Here is a 21648-nt window from a genome sequence, read left to right as displayed (position 1 = left end):
TGGACTGCTAATGATCTATTAACAAATACATACAGGATACTTACAACGGTGCCCAGCAACCCTGGCACTCAAGAAATGGCAGCTTGGTATTATTGACGGCAGAAAGTATATTATTCCCCTTAAAATCCCAGCTAGCACCCGATACAGTACCTGGCATACAAGACGTGCTCAGTTAACAAAATGGAGGATGTGGCCACAGCCAGTCAACTCACCAGCTACCGTAGTGGCCTGGACTTCTCCACCTGCAGCTTCACTCCGGAGCCGCTGCAGCACGATGATGCCGCGGTCCGGGAGCTTCTCCGGTTCACGGGGTCCACGTGGTCCTTGAGAACCGGCTTCTCCACGCGTTCCAGGGTGACCACGGCTCCAGAGGACCGCAGCCGGCGCTTGGCGAAGCGCTTCTCAGGCTCGCGGGTCCCGGCGCACGGGCAGTGCTCGCTGCTCGTGACGAGCCCCACGCGGCCCACCGAGCCGCGGAGCGGCCCAAAGCACACGGGCGTCAGGTGGGACGTGCAGACGTGCGCAGCGCTTCCCGAACGTGAGGCAGGTCACGAGGCGCGACGGCTTCTCCTGATTCGTGGCCTTCTCCTCAGGGGTCAGTGGCGAGATCCAGAAGCTGGGCAGCGCTTTGTCCTTGTTTTTTCCTGCGGTGCCCGCACTGGGCCCCGTGGGGCATCACCTGGGTAGTTCCCCGAGGCGGCCTTGGGCACGAAGGGGTCGAGGGGCCGGCTCTCAGTGGCCGCCTCCTTCTCCAGGAAGTCCTGCGCCGCCGCCCTCTGCAGCTCCTTCGGCTTCTCACACCTGGCGCCCCGCTGCTTCCCGTAGGCCTTCACCTGCCGGGGCAGTCTCCTTCTTCTTTTAGTTCTATGTTATCTTCACCAATGATCGACAAGACCGCGCATTCTGTTGGCCCCAGCTGGGCCCCATCCCTTCTGGAAGTTGTTAGTGGGTGTTTGTGTTGGAGAAACTTCCACTTACGACAAGACCGCGCATTCTGTTGGCCCCAGCTGGGCCCCATCCCTTCTGGAAGTTGTTAGTGGGTGTTTGTGTTGGAGAAACTTCCACTTATTACACGGTAGATATTACCTTCTGGGGAAAGAAAACAAAGATAACAACAACAAAGTGGGTTTATTTAGCTCCTGCGCCTGGGAGCCAACATTTTAAATCTTCTATATGTGGATACATCAGTTCAGCAGTAGTTGAACAAAGCCATTCAATCCTCTGGTTAACTAACTGGCATGTTATTACCATCTTGTCTCCTGATCAACCCTGAGGTCCTCTGAAATACCCATACATGGAATGAAATGTGCATTTTAAGTTATCTTTTCATCCATGGGGTTTACGACTGCAGCCGACACCATAATCCTGACATGGGGAATTACATCAGAAGGAGAGCAAATAATTTCACTCTCTTCCCCTTTCCCTGTGGGAAAGACTATTTTTCCATCTGCTGAACTGAGGACTTCAGGTCAGGAGCCAATCACTCAAGGCCCTGTAGGGGTAGAACAGTCTGCACAGATTTTCCTACAGATCACATGACCCAGCAACTCTTCTACTTCCTGTCCTGGAATTGAGACACAGCTGTGCGTGGAGACAGCTGAAAAGTGCTGATGCTTTGCTTGAAAATTGTGAACATCCATATGGATAAATTTCTATTAAACTGACTTATTATTACTAGTCAATAGTGCTTATTTTATGTAAAGTGCTTAGAACAGTGTCTGGCACAAGATAAAGACTTATGTATTGGCTAGTTTCTCTCTATATTATACAACTACTTGGTATGTACTTCATTCTTTTTAAACATTCCATGTTTATAATAACTTTTCTTTTGCTTTTTATTTTCTTCTCAAAACCCTTTATGAGGAGAGGAAAAAGAAGATACTGGCTCCATGTATTCAAGGAGAAAACTGAGACTCAGATAGGTATTTGGGGGATTTGGAACATAATGCAGAAACTGGTTTTCTGACTTTGAAGCTGGCACTTTCCATAAATAAATCCTCTCCCAAGGGCTGGATGGATAGGGGACTGGATGGATCCAATGATTAACTTTCCTATTTTTCTGAGAATGGTATTTTCCTGAACTGAGGAAATAGCATGTCCAAAACAGACCAGGGAATCAACCACTTGGAGGCAAAAACTTCCCTCTCAAAAATGCTAATGCTAATTCCATGCTAATAATGATGCTGATAATAATAATAATAATAATAATAAATCCAATGCATTAGAGCAACAAATATGAACACTGGAAGTCAGTTTGCTCCAAAGTCAGTGTCTCAGGTGGGAGGTCTAACTACACATTTATGGCACATGGGGGAGTCCTCGGTGGGTCACATTAGTGATGGAAGTGGTGGCAGAGGCCCTACGTGGCTGAGCTGCTCATCTGACAACATCCACTTATGTTTTGTACACAAGTCTTCATATCAATTGTTCCTAGAATATTTCAGAAATCTTCAAGGGTATAATCTAGTTTTACAAAACATTTTTTTGTGGACACCACAGAGGCAGTTTGGTTGCCACACATTTAATGGACAAAAATCCTGATGGGCTTGGGTGAAGTTTATCTTTCATGATTTACTATGGCTATTACTACTGCTACCATTTCCACAACAATGATTCCAGTGGTTTGCAAGGATGTAGCACTGTTGAGTTGAAAAGCTTCTTTGACCACTGACCTGCATTCTGTTTGCACAACAGCATTATGCATTAAGACACCTGGCCTCTTGCAGCTGTGGCACTGAGGCTACTGGGGTTAAGTGATTTGGCTGCACAGTGGATTGGTGAGACAGCATGGACTCCCAGTTTACTCTTTTCCCCCTAGACCATGAGGACCAAGTGACCAGGATGTGGGAACACCGTGGCAGCATGCTGGTGTCAGGAGGAGCATGCCACTGCAAGCCTGGCAGTGTACATCTTGGCCCCAGACTGATTCCTTTTTGTTGTGGGATCTTAATCAAGTTACTTTGCCCCCTGGATTTTAGATTAGTTCCCTGAAAAGTGATCAGGATGGATAAAGAATCTTTAAGTTGCACCCCCCCTCCTCTTGTCTTATCACTCTTAGGCTCAGAAGAAACACACTGAGAGTGCCGGTGCATGCATCTTCCTTTGCCTAGCCAGTACAGAGCAGAGATTTAGAAAAATGAAGGAAGAATGGAAAGAAAGCCAGAATGCCTAGTGAAACCACCCCCAATGACATAGTTTCATCCACTTCCAAGTCCCCCAGAGGTGTTTCTTAGGAATCCAGATGTATCTGTGTTGCAGAGAAGCATGGTTGCCAATCAGCCAGTCATGTTTGGTTGGAGGCCACAAGAAACAATGGTATAGATCTTGGAGAGCATCTGGTCGAAAGCCCAGATAACGAACCTGAGGCTCAGAGGGCAAGAGAGTTTCCCAAGGTCACATGGTAAAAGAGAGACAGAGTTGGTGACTATCCCCTGCCCTTCTAGGATGGATGACATGTTTCCAATGAAGTTCAGTCTTGGTCTACCACCAGGTCTTATCTTCAAGAGAGCAGGACCTGGGCTGTCTTTCTCACTCCCATATCCCCAGTCTCCAGCACAGGGCCCAGCACAGGTGGGTGCTCAAGAAATAGCTGTTGAATAGTTGAATAAATGAATGAACTGATGAAAAAAATGGCTGAACAGAAGGATGCAAAATTTAGGTCATTCTTCTCATTACGTGGGCACAGATGGCCTACACTTCAGTCCCTGTCCCAGCCTCTTTACATAGACTTGGATGTTGAAGTGATCCAAGCAAAAGAGTGTGGCTAGGTCTATACAGGTCCATTCTTGTCATTTGAAAACAAACTCACAAGACCGTGAATGTGCCACACTGTTAGAAACCTCGTTCTCATAACATAAAGACAATCAACTTCTGAGTGAAGTAAGTCAGACAGAGAAAGAGAAATATCATATGCTATCACTTATATGCGGAATCTAAAAAGAAATGATACAAATGAATGTATCTACAAAACAGAAACGGACTCCCAGACTTAGAGAATGAACTTATGGTTACCAGGGGGGTAAGGGTGGAGGGAAGGGATAGTTAGGGAGTTTGGGATTGACATGTACCCACTGCTATATTTAAAAAGGATAACCAACAAGGACGTACTGTGTAGCACAGGGAACTCTGCTCAATGTTATGTGGCAGCCTGGATGGGAGGGGAGTCTGGGGGAGAATGGATACATGTATATGTATGGCTGAGTCGCTTTGCTGTGCACCTGAAACTATCACAACATTGTTAATTGGCTATACTCCAATATAAAATAAAAAGTTAAGAATAAAAGACAATCAACTTCTGGGGCACTGGGCTGGGCCAAGACAAGCCTGTCCAAGTGGGCAGAAATAAAGCCCAACTTTAATATATGATTTGGTTAGGAGTCAGGGCTGGCCTCTGCAAAGTTGTAAAATTGAAAATCTGGTCTTTGGTTACTGTTCCCCCAACCAACAGCATAGTAGTGCCCAGTGTTCTAGATATTTCCATCGTGGTGCCTGGAAGTGCAATTTATGATTTGAACATTCCTTCATCAAAACTCCCATGGCCTCAATGCTTTATTCTCAGCTATTGGAGAAGATATGTGTGTTTCCATTGAGTCATTAATAGCTGATCAAAGTTCCCTATTTCATCTCTCTGAGGGGTATTTGCCTTTAACATTCAGGCTCTTTTCTGACATAGAAATTTCAGAGGAATATTTTAGTGATGGAGGTGGAAGAGGATTCATATCACATAGACATTTCTTATCTTTCATGGCCAACTGCTCTGTATACACACACATATGCACACGTATACAAAAACATGCATATACAAATACAGGCAGAGTAATACTTCAAAGGAAACAGGAACCCCAGCCTTAAAGCCTAATAAATCCTGCTTCATCTTACTTATATTGGTCATTTCTGACTCATTTGCACCAGGAAGATCAGGTCTCTCAGCCCAATTCCTGTAAATAAAATAATTTATTTCCCAATGGATCTCAGACTTTTTAAGCTGTTAATAAGTAATAAAATAGTTGTTTAATTAGGAATGTATTTATCACTACTAAATAATTGTTATATTTACATCATGTAAAAATGGCTTTTTAAAGAGGCAAATAAAAAGATGTTGTTAAGAATTTACTGAATCAAATGGAAGTTTTAAGTTTTATTGGAGAGGAATAAAGACCCCTAATTGGAATAGGTTTTATGGGCCTCTAGGACCATTAGAAATAGGGGCAGGAGATGAATTTGAGGGAAATGCAATCTAGCTGGATTCTCGCTAACCGCCCTCGTGCAGCACTAGGTTGGATCTGGGCTAACACAAAGCCAGTGCCTGTCCTGCCTCCTCTGCTTCTTGCCGTCACCCCCAGCTTCAGCTTGTTCATGATGGTTTGCATATCCCCATCTCCATGACAACTCTAGTCAAAGTCATTCTTGTCTCCTGCTTGGGCTAGTCCTACAGCCTCCTAGCTAGTTCCCACACCTGCTCTTGCACCTCCAACCCGTTATCTACATTGTGGTTATATCAGAGGAAGAGCTCTTCTAAGGCCTTTCAATGACTGCTGTAATTCTTAGGATAAAATCCCGTGTCATTACCATGGCAGTGAGTTGGACATGGCCAATGATTAATCTCCCACTTTGCTGAGAACAGTTTGTCTTCCTTGGTTAATGTCCATGCCCAGAGTACATGGCAGGGGAAAACCACTGTGAGCCACCAAACTCCCTCTCAAAAACATCAATGGAAAAGCTTAATACATTTAGAGTAACCGAGTCAATAGTCAAAGGTCGGTGTGTGTCAAGTCAGTATTTCCAGGTGAATGTTAATTCCATTACATGGTACTTATGACACAGGATGGTACCCACATAGCGAGCCAGGTTAGTGATGAAAATGAGGGCAGATGCTCTCCATGGATGACCTGATGTTCTTCTGAAAACACTTGTTTTATATTTTATATATAAATGATCTAATTAGTTCTGAAATATTCCTGGATTTGTTAAAATTGTCACTTGGCTCTGCAAAAACATGTTACTATGAACAATAGTGAGATGAGGTGAGGTGAGGTGATCTCAAATCAAGCAATACATCATGTAGATGCCACCTATTAAACAAAGACAATTTTTTAAAAGTCTATTGAATTTGTTACAATATGGCTTCTGTTTTATGTTTTGGTTTTTTGGCCTGGAGGCATGTGGGATCTTAGCTCCCTGGGACTGAACCCACACCCCCTGTATTGGAAGGCTAAGCCTTAACCGCTGGACCGCCAGGGACGTCCCAAACAAAGAAAATTTTAATTGCCTTTACTGCAAATGATATTTCATGATTTACTATTGCTATTGCTACTATTGTTGTCAATAACAATGATTTTTTAAATGTGGATATAGCACTTTGTAGATGAAAAGAATCCTTGCATACATTAGATTCATACAACTGTACTACATATAGGTTAGATTGAGAGTCAACAATTTTTTTTCTGCAAAGGGCCAAATAGTAAATATTTTTGCCTGTGGATCATATGGTCTCTGTTAACTGTTACTCAACTCTTCCATTATAGGTATTTACAATAGGTAAATAAACGGGTATGCCAGTAAAACTTTATTTACCAAAACAAGTGTGTACTAGATTTGGCCTGTGGGCTGTAGTTTGCTGAACTCTGAGTTAGATCATGCAGAATTATCATCTTTCCTCCTGCAGCTGTGAAGCCTGAGGCCAAAGGGTTAAATGATTTTCCCAAGGCCATAGAATGAATTAGTGAAAGAACAAGGATGTGGCCCCATGCCGTCTAGCTCCCAGGCTGTCTTCCCTCTACTGAACTGTGATGACCAACTTACAAGTAGAGTGTAACCCTGGGGCATCGCGCTGTGTATCAGAAAGGGTACATCACCAGAAGTCTGCAGATCTGGGCCCTGGCCCTAATTGGCTTCTAGTTAGATGTGTGACCTTAATCAAGTCACTTCACCTTCTTTAGCTTCAGTCGATTCATCTAAAGAATGAGGAGATTGGTTGAGGAATCTTCCCTCTGGCTTTAAAATGCTGTATTTTTAAGATGAGGGATGGGGAAGAAATATTTTATTGTGAAGTATTTGAATTGATCATTTGTTACAAATTTTGCAGTATTTATTTACACAGAAGTCATTATTAACCAACCAGCAAATATTTACTGGGCCTATTATGCTCTGAAAAGATGGAAAAAACATCTGACATAGTCTTTGTATTTAAATAATTAATAGTTGTGAAGGAAAGCAATTCCTAGCATTTATAGAAAATGAGTAAATAATCAGTGTGTAAGAAGCGCTTCTCAGAAGGCATGGTAAGTTCCTCTGGGTTTCTGAAGGCAGACGTCAGTGAGAGCAGCAGCTCTCAGAGAAAACCGCATGGAAGGGCTAGACAATGCTCTGGGATTAGAGGATGGGCAGTGAGGTGGCAGTGAAGAGACGCATTCCAAGAAGCAGGTGTGAAGACCTATGTACACAAGTTGCTCATGTGGTTGCAGCAAGTCAACGGGTTTGATTAGGCTAGATGGTGTACATTGGGGAAGGCAGGAATTATTGATTTTGCATCACTTTTTTAGTAGTTGGAATATAGCACCATTAAAAAAATATACAGCACAAAAACCTTAGCTTTGCCATTTGTTACAGAAAAGGTTTTGCTCCAATTAGTGCACATCTGGGAGGTTTGCCTAGATTTCATCCTATTTTGAGGCTCATCGTGAGCCGCCTCTTGTGGAACAGCTGAACATTCATGATCATTCACTCAGGTCTCTTATCTCAAATCCCCAGAAGAAAACTAGCCATTCCAGCTTCCTATTGGGTGGTGTGATGAGGGGAGGGCTTCATTCCTTCCATCCCTGAAGACCTGAAGATAGGAAAGAGGCCCTTTTCTTCAATCTTTTCAAGCTCTTTTTCTCAAACAGAGAGGCAATTTAGATGAGGGTATTTTGGTAATTAAAGCTAATTCTCTTCAACAACCTAAGGTACTTGGATTGCAATGTGTGAGGTTGGCTGTTTCTTAACCAAACTGTTTCACCACAAGGTTCTCTAATCTGGATGTCCCCTATTTTTCCCCACCAGGCTTCTGAGATGACCCACAGAGAGTAAACTGGAAACCTTTGAGAGTAAAACCCTGGGACACATGTGCTACGTCCATTTAGTCAACACATTATACAGCTAAAGGGATGCTCTCCAACGGTGGCGCTAACATTTGTGGAGCCCTTCTAAAGACTAATTATTGTCCTACGTTTTATTTTTCATACATTATGAAAAATCCCATCCAATCCTCCTAATAGTCTTATATTTCTGTCCTCATTGTATAGATGAGGAAGGAGGCTGAGCCTCACTAGGGCTAAGTTGCTCATGCTTGACAAGCTGCATAGCATGGGTTTGAAAAAGGGCAGTCTGATTCCCAGGATTTCATGATTCACTAAATTAATTCAAAATTGAGCTGGAAACCATCATGTTTTGACACACTTAGGTTAACAAGCTTAACCTTAAGATGGGTAGAAAGGCAGACAAACATATCCTCAAGGTTGTGGATGCATTCCCAGTTGCCATGGAGATAATACCAAGAGTGAGAGAGGTATTGGAGGAGAGGGATGGAATATATCATAGAGTTATCACTCAGGCTCGGAAAACAAAGGCTTTACACAAAAGGCTTTGTGTCAAGGTATACTTGGTCCTCTCTCCCTCTACACACAGGGCAATTGGAGACAGCATGGAAAAACTGGAGCCCCAGTGAAGCCTCCCCCAGTGCCATGGTCTCACCCAGCCTCTACACCCCTTGGGACGTGTTCCTCAAGGTTTCACGTGGGTCATGGTTATTAGTCTTCAGGTTATATGTGTTTAGGGTCCTGAAGCTGGAAGACTTCTACCAGGGCCCCAAAAGTCCCTCCAATTGAAAAGGCTCTGTGTATGCTGAGATGAATTGGGAGTTATCATTAGAAGAAACAAGAAAAGTTTAACTTCCAGAAAATGATCAAAAGGAAACACTCTTTAATGTACTGAGACTTATATTTCAATACAGAGTTAAAAATTAGGTAATGGGAGCAGTGTTTATGGACAAGTTGTTGATCTCTATAATCCTCAGTTGCCTCATACATAAAATGAGAATGTAAATATCTACCTCTTTTTTTTGGTTTGTTTTGTTCTGTTGGTGAGGATCAACTAAGAATATGCTTACCATGGGGCCCTTTGGCATGTACTTAATTGCAGCTATTGTACATGCATGGGTTGTAGCTTGGCATGTACTGAATTGTAGGTGGTAGGTGTTGCTAGGAACCAGTAAAGTGTAGTAGTTACAATACCTATGACTCGTACTAGCTGTAAGATCTTAGCCAAGTTAAACTCTGTGCCTCAGTTTTCAAATCTGTAAAATGGGGTTAACGATATTACCCATTGTGTGGTACTTAAGGAAATTAGGCAGCGTGTGTAAAGTACTTTGGACGGTGCCTGCCATGAGGTGAGCACTCAGTCAACTTAATTGCCACTACTATCATCATCACATCAAAAATGCATTTCCCTTATGAATGAGCTTCAGCCCAAAGACTAAGGTCTTTGCAACAACAACATATTTTATTTAAGTTTTAAAGTAAAAGATAAGACTACTGCTGGATAGGAAAGGTCTCTTTACCAAATAAAGGTCACAGCATCCTCCTAAACCATACCAGTGCTGATGCTGACTCTGGTCTCTAATTTCGGGGAGTGCCTCTTTATTGGCCGCCCCCTTCTCTCTGATGCCCTATGTTAATGATGCCGACTGAAGCAATCACACAAAACTCGCAGGGTGAGAGGGCTCTCTGGTTATGGCATCTCATGCATTTGCTGTATTAGCCTTTTAACAAATATGCAGACGTTCCTAAATTATTAACGTTTTCCAAAGCGATATTAGATGGCAAAAGTAATGTCTGTGTGGAGTATTAAGTGACTTTTAAGAAAAAAGCTGAATAATTTGACAGTGTTAAAATTATGCTGTCAAAGATTCCATTTTCTTGGAGCCATCTTTATCCTGGCTTCAATTGCACAGACTATCATCATGATGGGGAGATTTATTTTTCCTCAAATTGCAACGTGGTAGCCAGTTCTATAGGGAGTGGAGCTATGGCGCCCACTTTTCAGAAAGGTGCAAGACACATGGCATCACTATATTAGGCGATGATGTCCATGATTAGGAGAAGGCTTGAAACAAAGAGATCAGAGAACACAGGCTTTGTGGATCCCTGTTTAGATGGTTAACAATATTTAATAACCAGTGATTCATTTATTGGCGGGAAGACAGAAAGATCTCTTGTTGCAGGGAATGGGAGTCTGACCTCCCTTGTTCAATTTTCTGCATTTTGCATTCTCATGCATTAAATATAGAGAATGCATTATTCATCCTTGAAAGCTATTTCAAGGACTGTGTGTGGTTTCTCCTTATAACCTCAGGAATTTCACACATAATTCTTTAGAGACAGATAATGATCTACTGCTTAGGACCAGGAGGTAGAGTCGGTCTTGGCTTTTCTCCTTCAAACTGCTACTTGTGTGCTGTAAGGCAGTGTGATCAATCTGCATTTAGTGGGCTTCCCAGATGTTCATTTGTGTTCGATATCATGCACTGAATGATTTTAAAGAGTGCTTGTTTTGGGCTAGGTCCTGGGGGCCATGCTCAGGAAACATAAGATATGTTTCAGGTATTACAAGGGCATTGGAGAATTAAAACTTGTATATATGAAAACTGGGAGGAGAAAACAAAACTCTGTACTATCAGGTGTGAATGGAATATAATTAGATGCATCAGTGAGTAGCCAGCAGAGATGAGCTACTAAGAGTGCAGACTTCAGCACAAGCAAATTTAGGCCTGAATCTCAGCTCCACCACTAACTAGCTGTGTGACCTTGGTAGCTATGAGACGCGATACGAAGGATAGCAAACCTGGTCTGATGTTCAGGAAAGGCCTCCATAGGGAAGTGACATTTCAGTTGAAACGTCAAGGTTAAATAGGGATTTTGCTTTTACAAACGATGCTGCATGCCTTATTTCTCATGTTGCGAGTATACCTTGGCTGTTTCTTTATATTTACTCTAGTGATTTTTGGCTAATACCATTTACTCCTTATTATGAACTATGGTGAAATCAGTACATTTCGGCGTCTTCTCAACTTGCCTTTCTCATGCACTTCCTGATTATAGTGATTATATGAATTTTCTTAGTGCTTACTTTTAAACATTTAAGTATTTTATATGGTTGGGTGACAATAATTGTCTATGGGTCTCCTGTGTTTCTGCAGGACTTGTATCAGCTTTTGTTGGGGACAGTCTTTTCAGTAATATTTATATAGCAAAGGACATTGGAATATATAATGTCACCCTCCAAGGCAGGGGAAATATTTGTTTGCTGCCCAAGATAATAGAGATAATGTCTCCCTATGGGGCAAAGTTTGGGCAGGTTTTCTAACAGACCCCTTATAAAAGATTGGGGTTTCCTAAACTCTGGTTCCTCAGCTATGATGCAGACCCACTGTGTGCACAGCATCAATTCAGGCTGCTCTGCATTGTCTCCATAGGGCTTGGGGGACGAGGGGAATGGATGTGAGAATGAAGTTCATGCTGCTTGGCCTCTGACCCAGGAGTCCCGGACTTTCTGTAAGCATCACTGGAACCGTGGCAGAATAACTTGTTAGCTTGCAAGCAAAGTAAAAGCTCACTCTTCACGGTTCTTGACATAGAATTCTATTACTTGATTTACCTGCTGTGAAGGTGCTTATGCTACTTTCCATTTTTTTCTCCCAGCTTTGTCCTATCATTTCCACTTTGTCAGGGCTTGTAAAACATTTACACTCTGTTCTGTAACTATAATCCCCACATTTATTTTAGTTTTATCCCCTCACTTAACCAGATTAAGTTTAGCCATAGGTTCTCTATTCAGCTCTCAATTGGCTGAAATTTGCCCTTGAGAATCTTCTAGAAAGTCACCTTCCAGAAAGACTCATGGGCATTATATTCCCAGAGTTCTTGCATGCTCAGAGATGTTTATGGCCTTTATACTAGAATGCTAATTTGGCTGGAAGTAAAAGTTTTGGTCTCGTTCTTTCTTTCCATGAAGACTTTTAGGCTTTGCTCTATTGTTTTCTAGATTGACTCTCACCAGGGAAGAGTCTGAGGTGGGTCGATTTATTTAATTATTTTGCCTGGTTGCACAGAGAATTCTTAATATTTGAAATCCAGTATTTTGTTTGAATTTCATTTTTATAATTGGCACATGAATTGTGTCAGTTTGAGGTGTACAATGTGTTGATTTGATGCATTTATAAATTGCAATATAATTACCATGGTAGCATTAGCTAGCACCTCTATCACATCACATAATCATTATTTCTTTTTTGTGGTGAGGATAATTAAGATCTAATCTCTTACCAACTCTGAAGTTTCTAATACAGTATGGTTGACTGTAATCACTATGCTGTGCATTACAACTCCAGAACTTATTTATCTACTAGTTGCAAGTTTGAATCCTCAAACAACATCTCCCCAGTTCCTCCCACCCTCAGCCCCTGGTAACAACCATTTTACTCAGTTTTTATGAGTTCAGCTTTTTAAGGTTCCACATTTAAGGGATATTACACAGTATGTATTTGTCTTTCTCTGTCTGACCTCTCACTTAGCCTAATGCCCTCAAGGTCCATCCCTGTTGTCACAAATGGCAGGATTTTCTTCTTTCTCATGGCTGAATATATTCCATTGTGTATATACATATATACACACATATATATGTGTGTGTGTATATATGTATGTATATGTGTGTGTATATATATATATATATACATTTATATATATATACACACATATATATATATATATATATACACACACACACACACACCACATCTTCTTTATCCATTTATACCTTGGCAGACACTTGTTTGAATTTCATTTTGGCAATGACCATGAATTTCATTTTGACGATGACCATTCTCAAAATTTCCAGGGACATGGTATGACTTTTTGATCTATATATGCAATGCTTCTTTTGTTTCTGAAAAAATTCATGTACACACACATCTATATCTATTTAAATATTATTTATATGTCAGCGTAAGAATAATTTCAGTGATTCTGTATTCTTCAGGAACACTAATTTTAAATATGTTGGATTTATTTAATCTTTCCATTTTAAAATTTTATCCTTATCCTGTCAATTGTGTGTGTGTGTGTGTGTGCGTGTGTGTGTGTATTTCTATTTACATTTGCTTATTTTTTTCTTAAGCCTAATGCCCACATTTTTAGTGAACTTTCAGCCATGTCTAGTCTCCTTTGTGCTGCTCCCAACCTGACCTACATTTCCGTAACGTGTGCTATTTCTCTTCCACTTCTCTCCTGAGAGCAGTTCCTCCTGTGGTCTCATCTTCCCTGAGCCCTTTTAGCTCTCTGTTCTGAGTTTTTGTTTTATTGAACAGTTGCTTGAGTTTTATTTTAAATAAATTCCAGGCAATATGCTTATTAAAAAAATTCTAAATTTGATCCATGGTAACATTTATCTGGTGAGTGAACTTCCATCTTCTACTTGTGTCTTCCTGTCCCTGTCTTCCCTTTATTCTTTCCTTTTGATATATTTTTATAGATACTTTCTGGGTTGACATTTATTTATAGTACTCAACTTTGAAAGAGATGAGTTCTCCCTGGATTTTCTATTGGTAGGAATTTTATGTGATGGAGGAGCCGGGCAGTGTTATGGGTTAGCTGAACTGTCCACGGTTCACAGTGGGTTTTCTGAAGACCCAGAGTTGTGAGTATAAGTTGGCTCTGCTTCTACTTCTCCCAGGACAATAGAGATGAGCTGCTGAAGGATGTCACCAATGCTTCCTCTGTCTTCTCTGTCTCACCAAGAGACTCCTTCTTGTAAATATTGCACATTGGTGTGATACTTCACTCAGCCTCCCAACCCTGCTCCTTTCTGACACTTAACTGGGTCCAAGGATGCTGCTGACTCCTACTGGAGCACAACATTCTCAGTATTCCCAGCAAGGAATTATTAGTTTTCTGCTAGGGTGTGGCATGTGCTCCAGAGACCCTTGCTCTGCCAGTTCTCTGTGCCGTGTGGCTGTAAGCGTTATCTCTCCACATACCTCCCTTGCTCCTGTTTAACTGTAACTGCTTTGGTGGCTGTTTCTCATATACTGTGGTTCAGGGGTCTAGACGTCATTGAGCTTGTCAGTGTTACAGCTTGCATTTCTCGTTCTTTTTATTGTTCTGAGTTGATTTCTGAGAGGAGAAGGGGGCAGTGCTAGTAGATATCCAACAATCAATATTGATTACATTGATTACAACCCAACCTTTGTCAGATTCTGTTAGCCATTCAGGATACTAAGATTATGCAACTCAGGTTGTGCTAGACGTTCCTTTACCTCTCTCTCCAGCACGCACATTTTCTGATCCTATGATTAACTGTGGAAATCCTTAAATTTTAGAAAGGGGCATGCTAGCTCATTCCAAATGGCGGGGGAAGCTTCTTGAGTTGGGCACTGAACTGAGGAAAGGTAGGGGATGGGAATCAATGCTACCCACCTATCCCATATGACAGCTCAGATTTACAAACGTGAGTGAACATTCTTAAGAAATAATGCCTATTACCCAGTGTGGAGCTTTATGCTTTGGCCTCAGTTAAAACCATTCCCATATTACTGTGAGTCAGGCCAGCTGCTAGTTGCCAGTATGTTGCTTCTTATCCCCAAATCTACAAATGGAAAGAAGCAGCAGTCAACACCACCACTATTTTTTGAGTGCCTCTTTTGTGCTGAACACTTAATTTCCATATTGAATATCTATAACAATCCTGGGTGGTAGATGCTGTAAGGTAACTGGGGCTCAGAAAGCATCAGCCATCTTCTCAAAGATGAGAAGCCGGTAAATGGGATAACTAGAATTCGAATCCACATCTGGCTGACTCCACAGTCCTGGTCCTTTCTGGCACTCTATGTGGCTCACTAAGAAAGGTCAAGGAGGTCACCCTCACCACCCAATGGTAGCTCCACTTGCAAGGTCATTGTACACTTTTATTTTTCCCAGAGACACCGAGTGGTCCCCAAAATAAGTCAGACTTAGTGAACATGGTTTTCTAATAAAAAAAGACATTTGTTTTAATGAGGAGGACATAACTCTTTAACAGAGAGTGAACAGCCTCAGGCCAAAAATCACAGCTGAAAGGCAGAAAAGAGAAGACATCAATTTCTCTTTTTTTCCCAAACAAAAGATCTCATGTATTTATTATGGAACCAAACTACTGGCGAAGAAGTAGTTTGGTTCCATATCTCTTCTTGGAATTGTACCTGATTTTATTATGAGTTTCATCTGAATCCATTTGAGAATGGGACAATTGTGCTTTTGCTTCTTGGCCAGGAACTGCTTGATCCTGAAAGTCCAGTAGAAGACGTGACCAGGAAGGGAGTCAATTGCACACACCACAATGGCAGAGAAAGTGTGAGAAGGTACCAATTTCTAAATTTCTTTTTTTTTTTGTCGTTCATTGGCTTTCATTCACAAGTATAGAACATAGTCTAGCAATTCCTTTCCTTTCCAGTTATTTTACATTCGTGTTCCATTCTCTAATAGCCTATAAGCTACCCGAGCGCTAGGACAATACCCATCATCTCTATTACCACAAAGTCTGGCACAGACTGAACACATTACAATCATTTCAACCAGTTCATCAAATGAACACATTGGTGGTAGCATGTCTTTCTGAAAGGGTGGCAGGATTTGAGGTTAGATAGGTCTGAGTTTACTCCATCATTTCTCTGCCATTTACTAACTGGGTGTCATATATTTTTCATATTTTATTTTATTTTCTATTATTTAAAGCGGTCATTTTTTATTTATAAATTTGTAATAATGTATATTTAAAGTAAAATACAACACAAATTGGGTCTAACATAGTGACTGACTTAGAGCAGGTATTCAGATGCATATGACACAAGCAACGTTTTCATGTCAAGTTTAGGAATTACAGAAAGGTGTTAAGAATTCTGCCACTTGTATTTTGCTCTATTGTAATACAGCTATACTAATTATGGTATATTAAAAATGGTCACTTTCAGCATAGATTGAGTAATGGGCTGGATGTACCCTGAAACAACAACAAAAAGACTGAACACAAATTTAAAGCAGCAGTTTTCAAGATATTGGACATTGGACAATGAAGAAGAGTGATCCCTGAGAGACAGGAAACAAATAAGATGAGTCCTATGATGGACTCAAGTCGTTGCCTGGAGATAGTTTCCAGGCATTGTAGGCAGAGGAGGCCCCCAGGTAGGGCACTGTGGTCTCCCTGAATTGAGAAGATGAAGTTGAGAAACAAGGAGGGCCAAGATGACTAGAGTTTGCAGAGCAGAGAGCTTGGTTAGAGAGAGCGTCACAGAGAAAGAACTCCAGAGAGTTCTGTAGGGATCTGTAGAGTCCCCTGGCTTCTTCACCTGAGCCCCAATCAGCATGTGTGTGTAAAGAAACTACTAGAGGCCAGGGCAAAAGGTATCCAAAAGGATTAAAGGTAATAATGTCTAGAGGTCACACAGAGCCAGGAATAGTTCTTGCTCTCATTAGTCAAATGGAAAAACATCATAATTTATAGGGCACTGGTTAGAGTACTCAAAAGATTTTCCCCCCAGTAGCAGGACAAAATTAGCCCCAGACTGTACATTGCCCTGGTCCTACCTAGCAAAGATTAACAGCAAGATCCAAAAGGCTCAAACTGTTTCCAAGTAATGTAAATGTATCTCAGAACAAAGCTCAGGAATATTTAGAGGAATACAAAATTATCTAGCACCCAGCAATGGGAAACTCACAAGGTCAGAATCCAGCCAAACATTACTAGATATGCAAAGGAGCATGAAAATAAAATTTATAGTGAGGAGAAAAATCTATCTATCAAAACTGACTTAGAAATGATTAGATGACTGAATTAGCAGTCAAGATCATTAAAACAGTTACTGTAACTGTACTCCACAAGAAGCTGGAGAAAAGATTAATCATGTTAAGTAGTGATATGAAAGATATAAAAAGATGTAAATCAAGCTTCTAGAGATGGAAACTACAATGTCTGAGATGAAAAATACACTGGGTGGGATTAACAGTGGATCATACGCTTCAGAAATAATGATTCGTAAACTGGAAGACATAGGAAAGTATTCAAAATAAAACACAGAGAAGAGTGCAAAAGCATAAATGACCTGCCTTTAAAGTTTCCTTCTTGTATTCCTTCCCAGGCACACTCAGGTGCCTGTTTTCTCAGCCTGATTTCCATGTCTGAACCACATTTGTTCCCTTTATAAAGTCTCTCCCATTTGCGCCCCCAGCATTAGCTCCCGAGCCTCTGCACTGCCTGGGGCACGAGTTTCGAGTTTTGCTCATGAGATGCTAAATTATTGCCACCAAAAAGTGACAAAAGACAGTTTGCAACTTTTTACCACCATTAAAGCTCATGCATTAAAGCAAAAAGGAGCTATAGAGACGTCTGGTTTGTGAGATCACAAGGAATATATGTCTGCTTCAGGCACTTTATTTGAGTGTCAGAATTCAGTGAGTTAATGCTTCAAGAAGGAGACAGCTTCAGTTAATAAAGTTTAGTATTTAGGAACACAGATCTATCACCATCGCTTGCCATGTCAAACAGTGGATTTGTTACTTGCCAATGTACCTACGTTAGCAGAAACGTTTGCTCATATTGAAACCTTACCCAAAGCAGCAATTTTCTTAATAAAGAAACAGGCTGTCAAACGTTTTCTTCTCATTCTTAGAACCCTTCCAAATAGCTTCCTGACTGTGGGCCATGGCCTTCCTGGGGCCTTATTTCGTGGGGTGATTTGACAAATGCAGTGTGTTCAACTGTATTTCAGAGCCAGAGTGGATACTCTGAGCTGAGCCCTAGGGATCCCCCTGTGACACTTGAGGTCTGAGTGCATTTGCTTTTTGTGAAGCAGGGAATATAGAGGTAGAAATCTTAGACTGTCAGAGCCAAAGCAAAGTTGTGCATTGCAGTAGGAAAATCATCCAGGTACCCACCCTGCTTCTTCAGAGCCAAAGCTCTCTAGATAATTTTCTCTACTTGCTCACCTCACCCTCACTTTTCTTCCCACTCCCATTTGGCGACTGTCCCTTCACTCTAATAGTTCTCACTAATGTAATCAATGACCTCCATGTTACGGATCAAATGATTTTTTTTTTCAGTCTTCCTCTTACTTTACCCATCAGTGGAATTTTCCACAATTGATCAATTCCTGCTGCTCTTGGTTTCCATGACTTGACACTATCCTAAGTTTTTCTTTTGTCTCTCTTCTTACTGTTTTTTTGGACTCCCTATCAGGTTTCATCTTCCTCTAACCTCAGCCATTAAGAGCTGGTTGCCCTTTGAGGGTCAGCCCTAGGCACTATTCCTTTCTCACACTTTGCTCTCGCGCTGAAGGTTCTCACTGCACCTGTGGCTTCTGCCACCATCCTTATGTGGGACTCACACACCTCCCCTCTGAGCTGTGGACTCTCTTAATCTGCTGTCCCACTGATATCTCCCCAAGATATCTCAGAGGTATTGCAAACGCAAAATGTCCAGGTCCAAATGCTCACTCTTCTTCCCCAAACATGGGCCCCCTCCAGCTCCACCATCCGTTCTGTATCTGATGAGTTAAGGACTTAGACATTATTTTCAGCGCTCTCTCTTCTTGCAGTCCATGTCCAATTCATCAGCATGTCTTGTCAATTTTATCTCAAATCTTTCCACCTCTGTTCATCTCTAGTCCCAGCACAGGAATGGCATACAGAGGCACTCAATAGATACCTGATGAACGAATGAATCTTCACAATGGCATCCTAGGACAGGCTACTGTGGTGTCTGGCCAGAACAGCTGCCAGAGTTTCCTAATAGGGGTCTCACTAATCTATGTTTCCCCAATCTAAACAGTATTCCATATTACAACCAAAGGGATCTACCCAAAAAAGCAAATCTTATTACAACATCTTCTTTCCCCAGCTTAAGAGACTTAAATGGTTTCTTATTGCTCCTAGGATAAAATAAAAATTTATAACATGACTTATAAGGGCCTGTGTAGTTTTTCTACTGCCTGTTTATCCAGCCTCATCTTACACCAGAAGCCACCCTCCTTTTTTGCTCCAAGCACGCCAAACACAACCCTCTGCTCTAGACCCCTCACACTTGCCGTGCCCCCTCCTGCCATAGAAACTTCTACCTGACCCACTTTTCCTTCTCTTCTCCAATCATTTCTTAGTTAACTAGTTCTCATCCTCCAGATCTTGCCTCACATGTCACTTATGGCATCAGGGTCACACACCTCAAACTCCTATGACACCACATACCTCTGAAAGAATTGGGTTGGCCAAAAAGCTCGTTCCAGTTTTTCCGTAAGATGTTATGGAAAACACGAATGAACTTTTTGGCCAACCCAACCCAATAACTATTTCATTTTAAAATGTGTATAATTATTTGCTCAATATCTGTCTCCTCCAAGAGTATAAGCTCCATGATGACAGGAACAGTATCTGGCTATGTTCTTGCTGTATGCTTGGAACTCAGCACAGCTGGTGCTCAATACTGTTTATTAGATACATTGAATAATTGTAAACCAGAAGGCGTGGGACTAGGCCCTGGCTCTGCCTTGGATGGATGCACGACCTTGGAGATAAAGGACTTGCATTGATCAAAGAAATTCTGTCCTTTATTATTGAAATTTATTTGTTCAAGGTAAAGGTCCTGCCCTGGGGGATCAGATCCATTCACTGATCAATCCTTTAAGTGGAGGTATCAGTTAGAAGGAGCTTGGGCCCAGGCAATTGGCAGCACTCAATTACCTCAATCTAATTTCCAAAATTCCCTCCATCAGCAGTGGTAAATGCCCTAGGGTGCACGGTTTACCTGACTGAGCTTCATATTAGGAACCTGTTTGGATAGAAGAAGCAGCTTGTGTTCTTTTGGGGCAGCAGAGATACAGAAAGTGCACAGCTGGTGACACTCCGCGATGCCCAGAGCTTGCCCTGGTTGCTCTATGGATTGAGGCACCCCTGGAGTCTGTTGCCTCCTTCTTTTGAATCCTTCACTTGTGTAGCACTTACTTCCAGAACCAGTGGGCCCATAATTTAATATAATTGAAGGTTACTAACGATTATAATGCATTTTCACATGCTTTGTCACATTTTCAGTTTCATGACAACTCTGATTTATAGGCATTGTTTTTATTCTCATTTTTTATATTAGGAAACAAATTAGAGAAGGCAAGTGACTTCCTTTCTTATTTTTTGTGACCCCTCTAGTAATCTTGGTTTCAAACTTAGCTTTTCTCACTCCAAAGCTAGTGATTTTTCTACTATGTTATTTAAATTATTTGTGCTATGTTTCCACATTGTTATGGACTCAATTGTTTCCCTCTAAAGTCCATATGTTGAAGCACTAACCCCTAATGTTACTATATTTGGAGATAGGGTCTTTAAGGAGGTAATTAAGGTTAAACAAGGTCATAAGGGAAGGACCCTAATCCAACTGGGCTGGTACCCTTATAGGAGGAAGGGACACCAGAGATCTCTCTCTTTCTCCCCATGTAGGATCAGAGGAAAGGCTATGTGAGAATACAGCAAGAAGGTGGCCATCTGCAATCCAAAAAAGAGAGACCTTACCAGTACCAACCCCGATCGCACCTTGACCTTTCAGCCTCCAGAAGTGTGAGAAAATAAATATCTGTAGTTTAAGTCACACAGTCTGTGGTATTTTGTTATGGCAGCCCAAGCTGACTAAGATACATGTCACATCAGACTGCTGCACAAGAGGGTCAAGTGGGTATAAAGCTGGTGACAAGGCAAGTGGACCCAAATGCCCCATGTCTTAGGAGAGACAACCCCAGACAGTGATCACAGAACACGGACTTGCCTCTCATTCCAGGGCAGAGATATTTATTCATTGCTGGGTGCAGTGGCTTTGGGTCCACAGGAATTAACTGAATCCGGGGTGCAGTCAGACGTTTCTGGACCACCAAAGTTCCTTGCATTCTGTATCCCCCACGATCCAGCACTGGTGGTCCTAAATAAAATATGGGACATAATTAAATTGGAGAGAATCATAAAGAAGTGGTAAAGATAAAATCTGCTATTTAAAAATCATGGTATTAACTGAAACCAATCTTTCCTTGGAAATATAATAGAAAGGTCTGTTGACTCCTCATCTACAGAGATAAGAAGATGGATTGTCAGACGCATAGGTTTAAGCTTCTATGAGGCCAGGCTGTGACAGCTGCTCTGCTATCCCTGGCCTTCTCCACCCTCGCTCTGCTAGTGGGAGCATCCTGTCTTTCCAGAGGGACAGTGGCCTGATCTGAAAGCTGTATAGTCTGTCATACAGAGTGAAGTAAGACAGAAAGAGAAAAACAAATACCGTATTCTAACACATATATATGGAATCTAAGAAAAAAAACAACTCATGAAGAACCTAGGGGTAAGACGGGAATAAAGACACAGACCTACTAGAGCATGGACTTGAGGATATGGGGAGGGGGAAGGGTAAGCTGTGACAAAGTGAGAGAGTAGCATGGACATATATACACTACCAAATGTAAAATAGAGAGCTAGTGGGAAGCAGCTGCATAGCACAGGGAGATCAGCTCGGTGCTTTGTGACCACCTAGAGGGGTGGGATAGGGAGGGTGGGAGGGAGGGAGACG

General features: G+C 41.7%; 1 pseudogene; it reads right to left on the bottom strand.

Annotated features, from left to right (window-relative positions):
* Positions 1-215: 215 nt before the first annotated feature.
* The window catches only part of LOC102996471 (nitric oxide synthase-interacting protein-like), a 178370-nt pseudogene continuing 156937 nt past the window's right edge, over positions 216-21648 (bottom strand).

Source organism: Physeter macrocephalus, chromosome 20 (genome assembly GCF_002837175.3).
Source record: "Physeter macrocephalus isolate SW-GA chromosome 20, ASM283717v5, whole genome shotgun sequence".
Taxonomy (NCBI): Eukaryota; Metazoa; Chordata; class Mammalia; order Artiodactyla; family Physeteridae; genus Physeter; species Physeter macrocephalus.
Note: the sequence above shows the minus strand (reverse complement) of the source record. Positions and strands in the feature narration are given on the sequence as shown.